At 37.4% G+C, this 14,923-nt stretch overlaps 1 long non-coding RNA gene across 10 annotated transcripts in view; it reads left to right on the plus strand.

Moving 5' to 3' along the window:
* LOC138444863 (uncharacterized) overlaps positions 1–14,923 on the plus strand; it is an 87,998-nt gene that overhangs the window by 26,794 nt on the left and 46,281 nt on the right. For 2 of the 10 annotated variants that reach the window (XR_011446629.1, XR_011446630.1), the window contains exons 1-4: positions 3,623–7,243; positions 7,601–7,680; positions 10,354–10,409; positions 11,064–11,146. This is a non-coding gene — a long non-coding RNA (uncharacterized lncRNA). Of the gene's footprint in view, positions 1–3,622; positions 7,244–7,600; positions 7,681–10,353; positions 10,410–11,063; positions 11,147–14,923 lie in introns of those variants that run through there. The other 8 variants (XR_011258616.1, XR_011258620.2, XR_011258619.2 and 5 more) reach the window with 6 other exon arrangements.

Here is a 14,923-nt window from a genome sequence, read left to right on the forward strand (position 1 = left end):
AAGTATGGAGTCCCAACCAATGGACCACCAGGGAAATTCTTGTCTTCAGGGTCTGGATCTCAGTTTTGTCCCATTAACTTATGGTTCACTTATTCTTCCGCAGTTCTGCCCTCTCCCTTCCAACCTCTCAATAAGTCACCCATTTGATTCTGGGAGCCGGTCAACCCTGATGCCATGCAGAAGCTCAATAAACATTTGTAGAATGATTCAGTGAAGGTGTTGGGTCATTTTTATTTGAGTCTTTTAACAAGTACTCTTCAATATAACCAGTTCCTTGATTTCCAATAAAATAATACGTGGAAAGAGTGGTAATAATGCCACAAATCATATGCTAATAACAACATTGGCCGAGAGCTTACGATACTGTGCCAAGTGCTTTAGATATTAATATATAGCCTTATTTACTCTCCACAAAGTTACTGTCTTATTATCAATACATCACTTATTTATTTTACAGATTTAAAAAATGGGTGTAACAGAGAAAGTTTGCAGTTTTTCTAAAGTCACTCAGTGACGGATCTGACATTCTTTTCTACCTTCTAAGAGAGCCAGGGGTATCTGGTGCACATATTCTATGGTGGAAGAGGAGAACTGAACTTTTACTTTTGGCCAAGGCTGATATAAATCAGCCATAAAATTGTCTTCTTTGTCACAGGATCAGGTAAAAGGTCAGAGCCAAACTAGAAAAGCTGAACTTCATTGAAAGCAAGCTGTGTGTATTCTCACCAAACTTCTCATTTATACAGCTCTCTCACATATTAGTTGGATGATTAAAAAGAATAAAAATTTCTCCATGAAAATTTCTATGGTACACTCTTTGGTGGTGTACTTCTGGCTATAATGAAAGGTATATGCATTTTTCCTTTGCCTTATCAGAATTCTTCCTAACTGAATGGCCTGTGGCACAAACTTACTTTCCCAGCTCCATTATGTGAGTGGGTGCTGAATAATTTATTTCATATTATTTGAGGCCTTGTGCATATTATTAGAATGAGAGGAAACCATGAAAATTATGGGTTCTTGGTTTACTACTTTAACAAATATTTACCAAGGCCAACAAAAACAATATTTACTGCATGACTGGAAAACAAAAGACACAGTCTTTGCCTCCTCACACTTGGTTGTTGAAGGTTTGGTTTGCATTGTTTATATCAAAGAGCCTTGCAAATAAATATAAAAATAAAGCTGGGATAGGTACTTAGAAGGAGAGTACATAATAGTATAACGGCAAGCATTAGGGGGAGTGGATCAAGTTGGGGAGGTCAAGTAGTGTCTTTCTGAAGAAATGAAGGCTGAGCCAAGGTCAAGTACAGTTGTTACCCAGATGAAAGGAGACCGGTGATGGGGTTATGAAACAACACAGTAGAGTTCAGCTCACTGAGTATTTACAGAATGCCCACCATATACCAGACATTATGCTTCAGTTCAGTTCAGTTCAGTCGCTCAGTCGTGTCTGACTCTTTGCAACCCCATGAATCACAGCATGCCAGGCCTCCCTGTCCATCACCATCTCCCGGAGTTCACTCAGATTCACGTCCATCGAGTCCGTGATGCCATCCAGCCATCTCATCCTCTGTCGTCCCCTTCTCCTCCTGCCCCCAATCCCTCCCAGCATCAGAGTCTTTTCCAGTGAGTCAACTCTTCGCATGAGGTGGCCGAAGTACTGGAGTTTCAGCTTTAGCCTCATTCCTTCCAAAGAAATCCCAGGGTTGATCTCCTTCAGGATGGACTGGTTGGATCTCTTTGCAGTTCAAGGGACTCTCAAGAGTCTTCTCCAACACCACAGTTCAAAAGCATCATGTTGGGAAATAAAAAATGAATGAGACATGGTTTTTGCCCCGGTAAATAACTCACTATCAGGGTTTCACCTTCAGGTAGTTGAGAAATTAGGAGAGTCACATCGTTTGTGATTTTTTGGCTTTTCTGTGTAGTTTGAGTTTCCTTTGTTGTCAGAATTCCCTCAGCTAGGCAAGTCCTTCTCAGGAAAACGAACATAGTTTTTTGTCATGGAATCAGTGTTTAAAAGTGAATAGACATAGTCTTCTAGTTCAAGTCCAGCAATACTATTCTAGGTTTTACCATCAATTGAACGTGGCCTCACAAATGGAGCACAGGCCACTTTCAGAGCCTGCTGACAGCACAGTTTCAGGAAGGAAGCCTGACTGCCACCAAACAAGAAACTCATTATTTCTTTATCTCTCTGTCTTTTTTAACCATTAACTCAATTACTCAGTTGAGTAAAATTGGTCAATAATTAATCCAGCCATAGAAACAATGAGTGAACACACTGTATGTGCATTTGATTAATCTGTTTTCATGTTAAGTGTCACTCATATCTGGAGTACAAACTCCTCAGGACACACAAGTCACACACATATGAAAGTCAAGGGTGTAAACAAAGGGGAGAGGCAGCAACTGTGGAAAAAGGGAGATTGCCCCAAACCAAAGAAACAGGATGAAATAGCATACTCCAGGGCTGGATCTCTGCCCCAGGCTCTGGGACATGTCCTCATTCATGGTACCCACCAAGAGCACATTCTAGGCCTTCCATCTTGCTCTCTGCAAAGGGCTAGGCCCTCTCATCGTCTTTGAGCCTGTGATTCTGGCCTAGCTCCCTATTCCAGAATCTATGGGCTCTTTCCCTGCTTGGCTTCATACCCTAGTCTTGGAGGAGAACTTTCTCCAGGGCCGCTTCTGAGCAATGTGCCTCTGCTCTTCTGTTTTATCTTGACTGGGCCACTGTACCACCAAGTTCTAGATACCTGGGATGCCGTCCTGACGCATCCTGCTTGGGCTGCTCCTTTTTCTAGGATGGACAGACCCCCCCGCAGGAATGGATGAGGAAGATAGTGATACCCAGACCTGTGCCTCAGTTCTGCTATCTCATTTCATTGCTTCTTACTTTTCACTCTTCTTTGCAAGGACTCACAAACTTCATTTGTAGTTAGTGTCAATATATTATGCTACTGAGGCTTTCTCTTCCTGGATGCAAATCCTAAGCACTTGTTTTCTTTTTCTGTGTTTCATTATTATTATTATTTTTTGTTTTTTTCATCTTTGAGGGTTGATCTGTTAGGGGGCAAGTAATATTTCTAAGGGGACCCTTAGGTATTGCATCACTAAGTGACTTGTCCAACTTCACAATGTGCCCTTGATTATGGAGCAATCAAGTAGAAAAGGAGAACAACTCTCAAATTTTCTTAACTGAGTATGCATAACCACTATTGTTCAGATCCAGTATATATATTAACTAAGTGACTGAATGTTAGTAGTTTGAATTTACCAACTAAGGAGTTTTAATTTTGAAGAGTGAAGGAAATTAAGTTACAGACAATGTCATTAAGTGGCCTTCTGGAAAATGCAAAATATACCTCTGTATTCACAATCCATGAACATTTTGAGATTTTGCTGTTGAAAATGCAGTCTATGTTCTGTCTAACAATTCCACACTCTTCCTGTGAAGAGTTATGATCAACCCTGTTGATGAGAGCTGTGATTTTTGCCTAAAATTTCTAAATGAATGTGGTGAATGTCTACCAAGTTGTTTGTCTATCTGTCTAGCAAGTTATTTGCATCATCTCGTTTCCAGATTATTCTGAAAAAGCAATTTAATGTGCACCATTTTACCCCTTGAACAGTTATTCAAACTGTTTCTGCTTTTTTTTTTTTTCTGGAAATATTATTAACAATATACTCCAGTAATGATCTAGCCCAAGATGTTCTTGTGTTATTTTGGAGCTAGTTGCTAGTGACTCATAGCACGTTGGACGTCCAAGCTATGGTTAACTGGTGGTCAAGTTAGGAAATTCTGTTCCCATTAACTCTCCTTTTCTTAGCCCAGAACACCTCTCTACTCTTTCTTTTTTTTTTTGATTCGTCATGCTCATAGTCTCTGCTTGGTGTTTTCAAACCCAAAGTAATGCAATGACATGCCATAATGAGTATTGTTCCTACTACACTTCCAGCTTAACTAAAAACAGGAAATACAGACCATTTCATGGAAAAGCCCACTTTTGTGATATTTCCAACCCAAAAGGTTTGGATCAACTTTGAGTATCTGAACTTTTGGCTTCTTACAGTAAACCTTCTAACTTCAGAATTTTAACACCATTTCTACTTATAAGATGATGCCTTCCATATTTAGACTATGCTGACACATGAACTAGTTTGCTTTGAAACCATTTTTATTTAATGTTAGGATGTACTTGTAGCCAAAAAAATCGACATGAGAAAGTTGTGTGAATCATAAGATTTAGAGCATAATTGTAGAAAGAGATACACTTCCCATAGTTTCAAGACTTTCCTTACTTATTGGACAGTTTACTTAAAATGGGTCTATTTTTATGAGGTTTTACCCATTAAGTGAGTATTTGATGTATAAGTTTGTTACATAAAATAAACCCAGGAGCAAAAATTCTAGTTTAGGTAAAAATAGTCTGACAACTCTTTTGGTAAGGATTATCAGGCCCTACCAGGAAATAAATCTAAATTATTTTGCCCTTTAATAATCAACCAATTGACTTTTAGTAATCCTAGGAGGTAGAGGTTGAAGAAGGAAATGGCAACCCACTCCAGTACTCTTGCCTAGAAAATTCCATGGATGGAGGAACCTGGTGGGCTGTAGTCCATGGAGTCACAAAGAGTCGGACACGACTGAGCGACTTCACTTTACTTTACTTTACTTCAGGAGGTAGAGGGAGTTTAAAGTTAGAACTTCGTGTGCACTGTAGTTTTTCAAGATCCAGTGAGGTAAAAATCTCATTGGGTCAATTAAGAAAAGAAGTCACATAAGGTTAGATTTATTTGATTCCAAAAAAGTAGAGTGGCCTTGGACAATTCATTATGTTATTTTTCAGTGTCTGTGAGGGGCCTATTTTTTCTTGGTTTCTTCCGTATTGTGTGGACTGACCATGATGAATTGGATGGGTTGCGTTGTTTCATTCATTCTCTTCTGACTTAGCCATGTACTGTAATCTTACAAAACAACCTTATATCATGGTTTTCAAGCATGATAAATGGTGGCATGAACTATAATTCCAAGTTGAGTTGTTAAATAAGGTTATTTCATTTGCCTTTGTAAGATGTAAGTTACTAAATTTCTATTTTCACCTTTGATTTAGTTTTAAAGGCAAGTCATCTCAAGGACGGGATATGAAAAAATAGTAATGTCAAGGAACATGGAGGTTAGAGATAACAGAAGCATTTTCAGAAGGATCAGGGCTCTCTAGCCTTAACCTTTATTGAGGAAAGATTTTAACTCAATGTTTGTTGAAGTTCTGAAATGACCAAATAGTAGTTCCTTTTATTCTGTTTCTTGCTGTTATTTAGCTGGAATGTACTGGACAGGATTAGAAATGACTGTTCTTTCTTTCTTTTTTTTATGATTCAGACAAAAGGGAACGTGCCAGAAAATAATCTATAAAAATAATCTTTCTTTATGAGATTTCAAGCCTGTGTGTAGACTCAGAAAGTGGAGACAGTATCTAGGTTTTTAAATAATTTATCAAACTGTACATAACATACTAAACTTTAAAAATTTTGCTTATGATTGAGTTGACAACATAATCTTCCATCCCAGGTCAACCCTCCTCCCCTAAACCTTCTTCCAAAGCAAGAAAAATAAAGTAAAAGATGGCTAATACCTGTTAGAATGCTGCAGAAGCCAAACATTTTTCTATTGTGTCTGTATCACATGATATCCATTCTCCTCTGCGTAATTCTTGGAATAATATCACTCACAAGTTAAGATCTTACACTAAGATTTTTAAGCTCTAGCTGAAGAATGCTGGATAAGTTAGAAAGTCCTAATGGTGAACTTATAAAGAAATGTTGACAGGGCTTGGATTCTCACAGTGCTAGTGGGTACCATGATTATAATAATGGTTTCCTTTAAAACTCTTCCATTTAATGTTCCAAACATTGGAATTTGTAGTTTTTCCTTTGGTCCAGAGATCAAAAACATGAACAATTTTATATTTCTTAGGCTGGATGGCCTCTGTGTTTCCACAATTTCTGTGGGAAAGCAGTCTACTCTTTCTCAATTTTATTAAAACCACCATCCTGGCTCCACTATGTGCCATTACAAGCACTTTCATTATGTCTCATATCTCCTTTTAGGAAGTTGGACTCTGCTTATTGCTTTTCTTTGTTCTTATTGGTTTTAAAAAACTACATACTGTAAGTGAAAAATGGTTTAGAAATTGAAGATAGGGTAACACATGCGGTTAAAAAGGTATTGTGAGAGACAAATTATTTGAGGTCAAACCCTTCTGCCACTTAGTAACTTTGTGAGTTAGGCAAGCTGTATGACTCTAAGCCTTTTTTTCCTCATCTGTAAATTGCATATATTAACAGTATCTGCCTTGTGAGGCTTTTGTGATAATTAAATAAGGTAGCAAATGTGAAGTGACTGGATCACAGTAAGTTCTCAACAATTGGTGCCATTACCAGATTATTTAGTTATGTATTTAGTTGAGGGGTATATTGGACTGGGGAGCTATTCCCTTCTCCGGGGACTCTTCCTGACCCAGGGTTCAAACCCAGGTCTGCAATGCAGGAGACCCAGGTTCAATCCTTGGGTCAGGAAGATCCGCTGGAGAAGAGAATGGCAACCCACTCCAGTATTCTTGCCTGTAGAATTTCATGGACAGAGGAGCAGTAAGAAAATGTAACAAAAATAGAAAATGTTGTTCTATTTATTTGGAAATATTATCTAGTAGCCGTTACTGTCTTACTAAGAAAGCTTTATTTTATAACAGGCGTATTTTAGTGTTTTTGTTTTTAAATAAGATAAATTAAACTTTATTCATTCAACAGATCTTTATTGGGTACCTACTATGTGCCAGTTGACGAAATGCACCTTATTCTGTTATAAATTATGATGTTTGCCTTTGGCTTTTTCTATTTTGTTGTGTTTTTGTGGTTATCTGATTATGGAAGTTCCTCAGTATTCCTAATTTGCTAAAAAGTTTTTCTACCATGAATGAACATGAGTTTTATCAAATGATTGTTTTTCCCTAGCTCTTTTGAGATGACCATTTGAAGTTTCAGGTTTCCGTGGTCGCTCAGTTGGTAAAAGAATCAGCCTGCAATGCAGGAGACACGAATTTGATCCCTGGGTCAGGAAGATCCCCTGGAGAAGGAAATGGCAACTCACAAGAGTATTATTGCCTGGAAAGTCCCATGGACACAGGAGTCTGGCATGCTATCGTCCATGGGGTGGCAAAGAGTTGGACATGACTTGGTGAGTAAATAACAACAACATATGAGTTTTCTCTTTTTCTTTCAGTCTGTTGAATTTTATTAAAAGATTTTAAATATTAAATCACCTGGGTACATTTAGTGGAGACAAATCTTAGTTTTGGTATTTATCCTTTTAACTTACAACAGAATTTAATTTTGTGCTTATATTTTGTGTCATGAATTTTATATATGTGTTCAGGGGAGAGATTTGCTTGTTATAGTTGTATTTCTTTCATATAAAATTCTTGTTCAGTGTTGATATCACATCCTGCCCTCACAAAATGAGATTGGAAATATTTCCTTATCTCTTTTTTTCTGGAAGCCTTTGTGTCAGACTGGTATTATTTCTTCCTTGTAGGTTTCAAGGCATCACTGATGTAACCGGGATCTAAAGTTTTCTTCCCGAGAGAGAAATTAGAGATGTAATTTCTTCCACAGGTACAGTATTATTGAGATTTTTCATTTTTGTGTGTGTGTCAATTTTTGTTCCTTTTTTTCCTTCCTTCTCTCCTTCTTTCTTTGAAAGACTAGTAGTTGCTGGTTTTGGTTCAGTGTCTCAAGGGTATCAGATCCAAGGTCTTTGTGATTCTCTTCATATTTTCCTTATGGTTGAGTGGTGGCTGCTGTGGCTGAAGCCACCATGTTCAAGTCTCAGGTTGGAAATTAGTGGAAGCAACTCATAGCAACTAGTGGAGTCTTCATGAAGAATGCAAAGCTTTCTTTAAAGATTTAGGTTTCTGTCTCTCTGGCCAGAATTGTGTTTCATGGCTCTCACTTCAGTGCAAGGAAAGCTGAGAAATGCTATCTGGACACATTTCTGTTCCCATAGCTATGCAGGTTCCATTAGGAAGGAAGAAAGGAAAACAGATTGTACAGACAACTATCTGTGTGTCTATCATAGGTGTGGCATTAGATGTGATTCTTAAGAAAATATCTGTGGGCACTATCAAAGGTGATTTGGAGCTAGATGACTTGGTTGACATATTCTCCTAAGTTTAGTGGCCATGATATCTAGAGATTATTATATTGATGAAAGATTTGAAGGTGATATTAATGATGACTTATAGTACAATGCAGAGAAGGCAATGGCACCCCACTCCAGTACTCTTGCCTGGAAAATCCCATGGACGGAGGAGCCTGGTAGGCTGCAGACCATGGGGTCACTAAGAGTCAGAAACGACTGAGCGACTTCACTTTCACTTTTCACTTTCATGCATTGGAGAAGGAAATGGCAACCCACTCCAGTGTTCTTGCCTGGAGAATCCCAGGGACAGCAGAGCCTGGTGAGCTGCCGTCTATGGGATTGCACAGAGTCGGACACGACTGAAGCGACTTAGCAGTAGTACAATGATACCTCTGGGATGTTTTAAGTTTTTTTCCATTTGAAAGAAGTTACTAAGAAATAATTAACAATAATAATAATAATCTAAGAAGCATGTCTTGATAATGTTAATTCATTTCATTTCATTCATTGCTTCATCATCACATGTTTATTGGGCACTTCTGTGTGCTAGGGACAGAGCAGTGAAAAAGATAGACCAGTCCTATTTTCACAGACCACAAAGTCCAGCTGGGAGACAGGCAATTAACAGGGGACCCAATCAGAAAGATTATTATGTTTTGTACTATCGGAGTTCCCTGGTGGTTCAGTTGGTAAAGAATCTGCCTGTTATGCAAGAGATCCAGGTTCAATTCCTGGGTTGGAAAGATCCCCTGGAGAAGGAAATGGCTACCCACACCACTGTTCTTGCCTAGAGAATTCCATGGACAGAGGAGCCTGGTGGGCTATAGTTGCTGGGGTCGCAAAGAGTTGGACATGACTGAGCATCTAACACTTTCACACATGGGATACTAGGAAAGACAGAGCGATGAGATAAAGTTACTGGGGTGTGAGGGGTCAGGTGCTGTTTCAAATAATACGGCCAGGCCGGAAAAGCCTGTCTGCAAAAGTAACCTTTGAGTTGAAGGGTGAGAATGAGCTGAGTGTGAAAAAAGCCAGAGTATATGTGTTAGGGTGAAGTGAGAAGAACAGATGCAAAGACAGAAAAGAGCCAGAAATAAGGACTTGAGGCTGGTGTGGGTGCACCTGGGAAGAACAGGGGGGTAACCTGTGGTGAAGGAGGCAGGGGTCCTCCTATTTGGCCATTGTGTAGGAACCAGTGGAAGACTTTAAGGCATAAAGTTGGCAGTCCGGTTTATGTTTACAAGGTCCTTCTGATTGCCATCTGAGAAGGACTGCAGGGAGGCAAGGAGCTGTGTAGGGAGACCAGTTAGGAGGACCAGTTAGGGGGTTAATGCTCTGGCCCAGGAGAGAGGTGGTGCTCTGGATGAGAAGGGCTTCAGAGGAAAACCAGAACACCTGGAATGTATGGTGGGGCAGAAGCTGATGGTACTTGCCTATGGATTACACAGGGGAATTAGGAAAAGCCTTGTTTCTAAATATTTTTAAAACTTTTTAGTTTTTGTGTTATCTGTAAACTCTAATGGCAGCATCCTAACTGGGTTCTTCCAGTTCTTCTTAACTCAAACGTCATACATTAAAATGTTAATATCTACTGGGATAACTGTTTTCTTTTATCCTTTAATTAAAAACAGCAACAACAGCAGAAAAGGATTTTTAACAGAACAATAATTCCAGCTTGGTATTTGCCCTTGAAGATCTTGCCTGTGTCCTTTATCCTAAGGGAAATTCCTCCTTTCCTGTTTTTTTCTAGTTTACAGAAACAAATATCGAGAAAAAGACACATAATATAGTTTTCTTTCTTAGTAGAAAAGAGATTAAAAGAAAAGAGCAACAGCAACATCTTTCTCATATTATTTATATACATTACTGTCGAATTTAATGAAGAAAAGCAAATGGTTTTTTTATGTAACTTTATTTGAAATAAACTTAATCTACACTAGTGAGTCCCTCAATTTAATGTCCACATAAATCACATGGAGGTCTTGTGGAGATGAAGATTCTGACTCAGTAAGTCTGGGTGGGCCAACGTTTGCATTTCTACCTAACTCCCATCTGGCCCACAGACCACACTCGAATAGGAAAGATGTTAACTTTGCTCCAAATGGGCATTGTCCCTGCTCTTAATCACTTATAATTTTATTTTTCAGTGTTCCAAGATCATCAGATTGGAGAAACTGACCCATTGGAACTTAAAACATACTTGGTAAGTGGGAGAAACAAATAAGGAATTTTTTTCCTCTCTGGAATTTATTTCTAGGTTTATAATTCACATTCTGTTTGGCCTAAGCAAGCCTGGCATATTGATTGTTGTCTGGTATGTTCTTTACCCTAATGACTAAGAATTTAATTACATTCCAAATTGTGACTATTTCCCTAAATATTCCCAGCTGCTTTCAAGATGAACTCTATAACATTACTAGAAATAGGCTCTGTGGCCTTTTTGGGAAGTCTGCAATAGGATCATATGATCCCAAATAGCTTTATTCAACATGTGATGTTAAGAAGACCACAGAATTTTAGAGTATCTTTTCAAGTTAGCATTAATCATATGTGGTTTTCTTCTGAAAGCATTTCTTTCAAAATGACCTGTATTTTGAAAAGGAAAAAACCCATATCAATTTAGATGAGATATTGATGGAGAGGATTTGACTCAGAAACTTTATCTAGAAATAATAGATTGGATTTTTTCATTATTTTTGTTATTATAAAAAAGCACAAACTACTGAAACATTAAACTTTTTATAGAACTGTATTGCTTAAAAAATTAAGTTAGGTCTAATCCCAGTCCTAGAGATGTGTATATGTGTGTTAAGTCGCTTCAATCGTGTCTGACTATTTATAATACTTTGGACTGTAGCCCACCAGGCTCCTATGGTCATGGGACTTTCCAGGCAAGGATACTGGAATGGGTTGCCATTTCCTCTTCCAGGAGCCCTGGAGGTAATAAATGTTAATACTCTGGTGTCTATTCTTTTTCTACATTTTTTCTATGCATTACTAATATTAAATGAATATATATACACATATAAATGCACCTATATTTTATACAGGAATTAGACTAGGTCAGAATATTGTTCCATAATTTCCAAACAGCAGTACTGAATGCCTAAAATCACAATAGATGAAATCTTTGGTATGTTTTCTTTTCACATGGAAATAGTAGATTTTGATATTTTCTATGTCAATAGTTTTTAGGTATATACTATCAAACTACTTGTAAACCAAAGGGGAGGGCTTATTTAAGTAATAAGCTTTATTACTAAGTTACAAGTGCCAGTACTATGTACAAGAGTACATAAAACTGAAGTAAAAATTATTTTATCAAAATATATTTTTTACAAATTGCTAGTTTTTAAATACCCAGAATATCATTTTTAACAGAAATATGGCCTTTGAAAACCTTGTAACTCCAAAAAGTAGGCTAATTTTAAAGGTATTTGATGACCTAATTATTTAAATGCCATTCAAATTGGGATTTACAAAAATATATATTTAGCCAAGAAGTATTTACTTAGCTGAAAACAGGAGCAAGAGATTCTCCCTGCTATTACAATACTAGTCAACTTTTTCTAAGCCGTCTCCATTTTCTGCCCTCTTCTACATTTTATTTTTTACATACAAAATTTTCTGTAAATGTAAATACTTACATAGCACATTTTAAGAAGAATGCCTATAAACCCATCATCTCTATAAGAATTAGAAAAATGCCAAATATCTTTTTATTCTTTCCTTATCCATCTCCTGTTTCTTTCCAAGAGGTAACCTCTATGCTGAATTTTTCATTATTCATTCTCAAAATTACCACATATCCACATGAATTGAAGATATAACATACCTGTGTTTTTTAAGCTTTATAAAAATGGTTTCATACTTATCTTTCTAGTCTTTTTCTACTCTATATTATTTCTAAGATAATACACATTGATATCTGTAGTGGTAGGTCATTTCTTTTCATTGCTGTGTGATATTAACTTTGTGATTGTATCAAAATTTGTCATTTTAGAAATGGAGATTTGATTTTCCAGTTTTTACTGTTATTATGAAACCTACTTCTCTAAACATTCTAACACATTTCTCCTGATGTACAAATAAGGAGATTTTTTTAGGTTGTTTATATTTTGGAATGGAATTGCTGAATCATAGCAAGTGATCAGCTTCTCAAGATAATATGAAGTTGTTCTTTTCCAAAGTACAATTTTTATTTCTACAAGCAGATCGAATCTCATTGATCCATCTCTTGGTTTTGTTATTTGTCTTAATTTTAAAAAAGGAATATAATTTTATTATCTTAATGTGAAGTTACTCCACTGTTGCTAAAGTTGATAATTTTTTATACATTTATTGACAATTTGTGTTTTCCCCTCTATTAAATAGTGGTTTACTCATTCTTTTGCTCATTTTTGTATTAAGTTATTTGTTTTTTCTTATGTTTCATTTTTCATTTAAGGACTTTATTATTTACTTTTCCCCCTAATTTTTAAACAGGGAATGCATCTAATGCTGTGTTAGGTATGGATTCTCCTTCTAGTAATGGCAGAGTAACTCAGATCAGATCAGCCATTTCAGTGAGAACGTTATACACATAAACAATATATACATAAATCCACAACATATGCATAATTTTATATCCACACATGTAGTTGCATATATACATATTGCATATGTGTGATTATATGTATGTGTGTGTGTGTGTGTGTGTGTGTGCATGTATATATATCACAACTATCTGAAGCTATTTGAAGACAAAAAAAGGTGGGCAGAAATGAAGATGTATTGATACTTCAAAGAAGAGAATAGCATTAGGTGAGTTTCCTATATTCCCACTCAGCACTATTTTCAGGGTTACCACAGAGACTGGGCTTCCTAGGTAGCGCTTGTGGTAAAGAAGCTGCCTGCCAATGCAGGAGACAATAAGAGATGCTGGTTAGATCTCTGGGTTGGGAGGATCCCCTGGAGTAGGATATGGCAATCCACTCCAGTATTCTTCCTCGAAAATCCCATGGACAGAAGAGCCTGGCGGTCTACAGTCCATAGGGTCGCAAAGAGTTGGACATGACTGAAGTGACTTAGTACTTAGCACAGAGATTGGAGAGTGAGGGTGAAAATCTTAGAAAGGAGAGAAACACAGTGGGAGAGCGCAAAATTCTTTGTGTTAACTCTGTCCAAACATCTGGTTGACCTCTGAAGTATGCATGTGTGGTAGAGGGTAGCCACCTAACGCTGAAAGGATTGAACAGAGATTTAGCAACTGGCCACCACAGGGCAAACAGGAATTTGGACTTTGAGTTTTCCTAGGTATTTTCCTGCTAAAACAAACACACAAATCGTTTCTTCTCTTCAGAGAAATGTAACATACTCTCTACAAGAATCATGAGACGAAACAAAATGACTAAATATATGAAGAGAACAGAGAAGTGATACTCATACTCAAGAGAAAAAGTAATCAACAGAGACTTACTCCAAGAAATTATAATCTGCAGACAAGATTTTAAAGCAACTGTTATAACCATATACAAATGTAAAGAAAAATATGATCAAAATAAGTCAGTAGAGGAAATTTCAACAGATAAATACAAACCCTGTTTGTACAAACAAAAAAGAACCAAATGGAAATTAGAGAACTGAAAAAACACAATCTGGAAAGGAAAATAAATTGCCAGATGGGCTTAAGAGAAAACTGAAGACGACAGAAGAAAAAGCCAATAAACCTGAAGACAGCTAATAGTAATAATTCAATTTGAATCTAAATAAAGAGAAAAAAAAGATTCGAAATAAAAATGAACCAAGACTCTGTCACTTGTAGGATAATATCAGAAGGTCTAACGTGAATAAAAGGGGGGTCTGAAAAGGAGATGGAAAACAATGCAGGAAAAAGATTTGAGGAAATAATGAACTAAAAAGTTCCCAAATTTGATGGAAGAATATTTGGGTTTATTACCAAATCCTGCCAGTTTTGTTGTCAGAAATCTCTATGAATCCAGCCTCTCTTTACCATTCTCCTACCTTAGTTAGCATGTTAGGTCTCTAAATCAAAGAGAATGATGGGAAACACAGCAGTTTCTCTTTGCTGATCAACAAGCCAACTGTTATGGGTTGAATTGTATTCCCCCCAAAAGGTATGTTGAAGTCCCAGTTCTTGGAACTTATGAATATGGCTTTATTTGGAGATCAGTCTTTACAGATGTAATCGAGGTAAGATGAGTTCACAGTGTTAGTGTGGGCACTAATCTAATGACTGGCATCCTTGTAAGAAGAGGGAAATTTGGACGCAGACACAAACAGGGAAGAAGGCTGTGTGAGGACAGAGGGAGAGTTCAGAGTGATGCGTCTGCAGACAAGCCAAGGGACACCAAGAATCGCCAACAGTCTCCAGAAACGAGGAGAGACTAGAAAGGACTCCTCCCTCAGAGTCTTCAAAGAGAGCATGGCCTTGAAAACACCTTGATGGACTTCCAGCCTCCAGAACTTGAAGGGAATACATTTCTGTTGTTTTAACCCACTCAGTTTGTTATTTCAGTCCTAGGAAACTAACACTTCAAGCAGTAGAAAAATAATCATCCAAGTTTTAAGATGCAGACAAGCAACCTTTCTGCTCCCAGATCTTTCCAGATCTAAACAGGAGCTGTCTCTCTCCCAGCCTCTACGACAGGTAGCATTTCAGTCTTCTAGTACAATCCTTCCTGTGCAAGGGCTACAGAACAAATAAGGCTTCTTTCC

The sequence above is a fragment of the Ovis canadensis genome, chromosome 8, assembly GCF_042477335.2.
Source record: "Ovis canadensis isolate MfBH-ARS-UI-01 breed Bighorn chromosome 8, ARS-UI_OviCan_v2, whole genome shotgun sequence".
Taxonomy (NCBI): domain Eukaryota; kingdom Metazoa; phylum Chordata; class Mammalia; order Artiodactyla; family Bovidae; genus Ovis; species Ovis canadensis.